This window comes from Mustela erminea, chromosome 21 (genome assembly GCF_009829155.1).
Source record: "Mustela erminea isolate mMusErm1 chromosome 21, mMusErm1.Pri, whole genome shotgun sequence".
Lineage (NCBI taxonomy): Eukaryota > Metazoa > Chordata > Mammalia > Carnivora > Mustelidae > Mustela > Mustela erminea.
Window position 1 is genome coordinate 32,697,856 of NC_045634.1, and position 6,031 is coordinate 32,703,886.

At 41.9% G+C, this 6,031-nt stretch overlaps 1 long non-coding RNA gene across 1 annotated transcript; it reads right to left on the reverse strand.

Annotated features, from left to right (window-relative positions):
- On the reverse strand, nucleotides 1-5,523 carry LOC116582009. Its single transcript, XR_004282345.1, has 4 exons — nucleotides 5,489-5,523; nucleotides 1,469-1,570; nucleotides 1,068-1,354; nucleotides 1-140 (listed from the first exon to the last, which is right to left on the reverse strand). It is a non-coding gene; the product is annotated as an uncharacterized LOC116582009 (long non-coding RNA).
- Nucleotides 5,524-6,031: the final 508 nt, after the last annotated feature.

Sequence of the window (6,031 nt, forward strand, 5' to 3'; positions counted from 1 at the left end):
GTGTCCTTCTTCCACCTGGGTCATGATCCCTGGCATCGAGTCCTGAATCATGCCCCTTGCTCGGTGGCGAGTCTGTTTCTTCCTCTGTCTGCTGTTCCCACCGACTTGTGGGCTCTCTCTCTATGCTTCTCACTCTCTGTCTGACAAATAAATAAATAAAATCCTAAAAAAAAAAACGAACCATAAGGAAGAGAAAATATATTTACAGTACTGTACTATATTTATTTAAAAATTCCATATGTAAATGGACCCATGCAGTTGGTAAAGGGTCAACTGTATGCATAAGACCATTAAAATTTGCATGCAAAGAGTTTTACTAATGTGGGAAAACGTGTTATAATGTTAAATGACAAAATAAGGACACAACTTTAGAAGACTCTGTAGCAGAACGAAAGTATATAAGAGGTTGTAAAACACATAGGAAAAGACCTAGAAATGTTACAATAGAAAGAGTCGATACATCTGGATATAAAATAAAATTTTTTGCTTTTCTCTATTTTTCTATAACACATATAGATTTTACACTTAGAAAATAATCAAAATCTTAAAATAAGTAGAGACAACAAAAGAAGTTTCTATGTTTACTAGCTTTATATTTGAAGATGTGTCTTGAAATTAGGGTACTGGTATCACAGGAGGAATTATGAGGTGTGATAAATGTTTGAAAACAGAGGTTTAAACAGACAAATTGTGTTTCAACCAAGAGACTGGAGATTTCATTTATTTTGAAAATGAAGACTACATTAGCAGGCATTCAGGGATTTGGAACGGTTCCAATACATGACACCAAGGTGCCTTTCTTAATTTTCTTTTTAAGTAGTGCAACCTATATTGGCACCTTGTTTAAGAAGCTGAGGTGTGTTCAGTGTAATATAGCCAACAGTCAAGTTTTAATAGGGGTAGAAAAGGATGCTTCTGCTCATTAACTCCACAGGGCTCACATTTGGCGTAGAACTTCAATAAAAACGAGAAATAAACGAGACTCCGAAATAAAACTGCGTGAACACTGGAAAGTGTATCTGTCGATGATGTGGCACTAAATAAAGTCGAATTTCTTTTAACAGTACCTGTTTCTAAGTAAAGTTAGAACCAATGACTCTTAGGGTGTGAGAGACTGATGTTAATTTCAGAAAACACCTTCCATCTGGATTCTTGCTGATGCTGTTCTTGTTCTTTTAATTACAGAGTTTTACATTGATTTGTTTACTTATTGTATTTCAGATTTAATTTTTAACATCTTCACTGTGCTACTGCGAACGTCTTGCCTCCCGCTTTCCCTCTGTTCCTCACAGGCGGGCTCACACGGCACGCTGCCAGGAACGGGCCATGCGTTTCCTTGCACAGTGTCCTCCAACTAGAAAAGAGGCACATAATTATAAAAACATAAACATATAAATTTGGCAACAGCGTAGAATCCACAATTTAAAGCTCCCAACCTAGGACGGTTGAGAGTTACAGATTCACGTACATAAATGCCTCCTCCTCATCTGTTCGCTGTTAGGACTGTGTCCAGAGACTCGGACAAGGTTTCTGCTCTCAAGGAGCTTACAAAGTTGTTGCAGAAATGAACCTATAAATCACGACAATGAGGTTAAAAAATGGTGAGGACAGTAAGAGGAAAATCTGCTAATTAGGCAGAAAGGAAAGGAATTTTAGCTTATATCTGCAACGGCACAGAGAACTTCAGGCTGAGGGATTTCTTCTTTCTTTCTTCAGAAAAGTCAGGGGTTTAGGAAAAGTGCCCTCGGGAGCACTGCAGAGCCCAGTGTGACTGCAGCCTAAGCATGTGATGAGGACAGCAAGCTGTATGCAGATTATCAAGGACTTGGATCCCGTGCTAGGGACCGGACATGATCTTACAGCAAATGGGAAGCCACGGGAGCATGAAAGTAGCAGAGTGTGGCATGAACATTTCCGGGCTTTTGTAAGAGAAAGCGTGTGACAGAACAAATGATGGATTTAAAGGGCAAGAAAATATAAACAAGGAGGCCAGTCCAATGCAATAATCCACATGGGAAAACCAAAGGAATTCAACTAAGGCAGTGGCCGTGGAAATAAAGGTGGGGCGCACAACCCAAAGACGGTCCAGGGTTAGAACCAGCACAGCGATGCGCCTGAAACAGACACAGGCTGACTTCTCTGCGCCCTTTACCGGAGTGAGGACGCCGGCACTCTTGTCCGTTCAGTCTTCCAAACAGCCCTGGGAGCTGCTTTCTGCTTAGTATCCCTGTTTTCCAGCTGGGAGAATTGAGGTTCAGGGAGGTTAAGGAGTTTGTTCAAGGTCATGTAGCAAAGAAATGGTAGAGCTGGGACTGAATCCAGGTCTGAGTCCAGAGCTGGACAGACCCCTGCAATACACACCCTCCAATGTGCCTGGGTGACCATGGGAAATGAGCAAGTGGCAACAGACGATGATCGTGTTGTTCCTGGCATCAGTGACTTCAAGAATGGGGACCGGATTGGCTGGGATAAGGAATATATGAAGGAAATTGGTTTCTGGTAGAAAATCAATCAATCAATCTTAGTGTTGATATACAGATATATATCTATATCTATCTATCTACCTATAGGTCTATAGATAGATAGATAGATCTTAGTTTTGCACATATTTACATTACCCTGGTTACCCTGAAAAATGAAAATACTGCTCTATTCAGTCGGAAGCCAGAAGTTCAGGTTAGGGCTAAGGCTACAGCGCCCTGAGTGCCCCTTCTGGAGACTGCCTTCGAAGCCAGGGCAGAACGCAATCTCACTGCAGAACATGTGATTAGAAGACACCAGCCCTGGGGACAGACGTCTGGAATCCCTTCTTTAAGAACTCAGGACTGGTGATGAGTCTGGAGAGAGAGGAAAAGAGCTTTCGGAGATGCAGCCAACACTTTGGAGAATGCATGGTTAAGGAAGTCTAGGCAGATGAGAATTTTGAAAAAGTGATCCCCAAAAATAAAACACACCATTTCAAAAAGCCAAGTCTCAAATATCAAAGAGAGAGCCCATTGGAGGGGGAGTTTGGGGAGTTTGTTGCACTTGGCGTTCGGGAGATCCCCGCTGACATCTGAGAAGGTGGCCGGGGGGAGGCAGGAGTCGGGCACCGGGCACACGGTGAGGTGCAGCCAGCAGGGCAGGCGGCAAGTGGGAGAGCTTTCTCTTGAAAAACGGATTCTTTTCTGGTGTCTGTGCTCATCTCTTCCTCAAATCCCACAGTGGAAATAATAGTGTTACAAAGCAATAGCTACACTTTTAGAAGAACAATCAACACACGCGTAGTGTAAGAGAGGTGTTTTTCTTCTTTCAGCCCGAGAGAGAGCCTGAATTGTTTTTGTTAAAAGAGAAAGCTTCTATGCTTTCTTCCTCTGGAGGGTATTCCATTCGTGAACCCCCTGCTGGCTTGTTTCTGCCCCCTTTACTGACTCACACACCTCACTGAAGCACCTTTCTACGGAGGTAAGTCTAGAGCAACCTCAACAAAGATGTACAAGGCAACAAAAGGCATCAGCAAAAGGCATCAGCAGTTTAGAACCAAACTGATTGCTTCTTGACCTTGAAATACACTCGCATATAACATATACATGCAAAACCACAACAGATGTCAGCCACTAGAGAGACCTCAGAACTCCAGGAAGTTCTAGAGACGACCGGAGTTTTTCCATAAATTTGTAGACTCTGATATAGTTGATTTATTTTTTTAAGATTTATATATTTCTGAGAGAGAGAGAGCAAAGGAGAGAGAGCAGAGGGAAAGAGAGAACCTCAGGGGGAGGCTCCATGCCCAGTGTGGAGCCCGATGCAGGGCTTGATTGATCCCAAGACCCTGAGATCATGTCTTGAGCTGAAATCAAGATGTGGATGTTTAACCAATGGGGCCACCCAGGGACCCCTGATACAGTTGCTTTTAAACTACCAGGCAGCTGAGTTTCACATGTGCCATGGAGTGTTCTGGGGGTCTATCTTTACCTTGTTGGTGGCAGGTTTGGTGAGCAGCAATAGATCAATGATCAATTGCCTGGATTTAGTCTCTCTAGTCAGGACCATGGAAAGGACCGTGGATTTATGAGGATCTCCACAGGCTCAAATGGAAACTACTTGGAAAAACAGAGGATAGGTATCAAGGGGGTATAGTCACTGTAGGGGGCTTTCAATGGTCTCACTCTATAATGTGGAGATCTGACTAAGAAACAAGCAGAGGAAAGACAGTGTCTTGAGGAGCGTATGGCAGAGCCCAAGTGGCACAGGCTTTGGAAGCATCCACAGGAGTTTCATCACAAGAAAATGTTGCTAGTATTTTTCTGGTTGAAATAAGTATGGGGACAAGATGAAAGCCATCACTAAAAACAAATTTCTTGGGCTGAAGCAACTCTATCACAAGAGGCAGAAACATTAGCCACTGTGGAGAGGATTGAAAATTATTGTTACAAGATACATAGTAGCTATCTGACCAGACAGAGTTCATTGTCTACATAGTACTCAAGTGCCAAGAACACAGCACTCAAAGAGGAAATGGAAATTAAGAACACTGCGCAGATTTCTTTGCTAGAAATGGTAGGTGCATTGTACTAAACCTTTTTACTGGAGATTTACCCCTATTAAATTTAAATGAACAAATCATAGATTCCGCTTACCTTGTATCGACTCACCAGTGCCATCTTGGTGAGAATAAAAATTAAGATTTTTTAATTTCTATCACCTGTTTTAGGGAGCCAGTCCCCAAGATGGCCTCCAATGTTCCCTACCTGCTAGTACTAAAACCTTTGTGTAATATTCTCTTTTGAAGTTATTATTATACTGAGTGACTCGTTTTTTTTTTTTTTAAGAATTATTTATCTGAGAGAGAGAGAAAGAGAAACCATATGCATGGGAGAGGGGCAGAGGAAGAGAGAATCTCAAGCAGACTCCCCAATGAGTATAGAGCCAAGGAGGGGCTCCTCCCATGATCCCTGAGATCATGATCTGAACCGAAAACAAGAGTCAGACATTCAACCAACGGAACCACCCTGGCACCCCAAGTGACTCATTTCTAAAGAATAGAGTAAGACAGAAAACACGGTGCATGACTCAGAACTTAGGACTAAATGACAGTGCCATATCACTCTTCCTCTTTCTCTCTGCCAGACCACTGGCTCTGGGGGAACCCAACTGCCATGTTCTGAGGAACTCTGGCAGCCTTTGGAGGGGATCGCATGGTGCAAAATTGAGGTGTTTGGCCAATGTCTGGTGAGAAGGTCCCACGTGAGTGGGTTTGGAAATGCTGACCACAGCCCTGGAGGGCAGTGGGACACACCCTCTGAGTAAGACCCAACCAGAAAGAGTGCTCTTGGATTCCTGAACCACAGGAACCATGGGATGATATGTTTGTTGTTATAAGCTACTAAGTTTTGGGGTGATTTATCATATAGGAAAAGACAAATTAATATGCCTTCTTTCATTTAGAAATAACTGAGCTTTTACTATAGTTTCAGTTAATATTACATGAGTTCAAGGGATTTTTTACCTGGGAAAACATTCTAGGACCCAAGGGTTGCCCATTTTTCATAAAGTTGGTATCTACAGGCACAGTGTAGTTACATGCCTTCATGCTCTATTAATTCTTTGGACTCTAGAGAGAGAGACATGTCAGACACTGTGTTAAATTAATAAAATATATGAGGTCCTGAAGAAATACACCCCATTTTCATGTACCCAATTAAGAAAAACCTCTAGCAGAATTAAAAATTGGGCATTATTTTAAATTCTAACTTTTAACTCATATTATCAAGAAAATTAAATTTTAAACATTACTTTATTTAAAGCTTAGTAAGTGTGGCCTTCCTCTCTGAAGGAAGAACAGAAGAGGAAGCAGAAAGAGGGCTTCTACTGAGCTTTTCTGGCATCTTATTATTGTACCATTTATATATTTAATTCTCAATAATGTCATTAAACCTCCTTGTAGAACCAGTGACAGGTTATGTTGGAAAGCACAGCTGAACATAACTTGGGATGGAAAATAGAAGTAGCAAGTAAATTGTCAATGCTTACCTAGAGTAGCCCTGGAGTG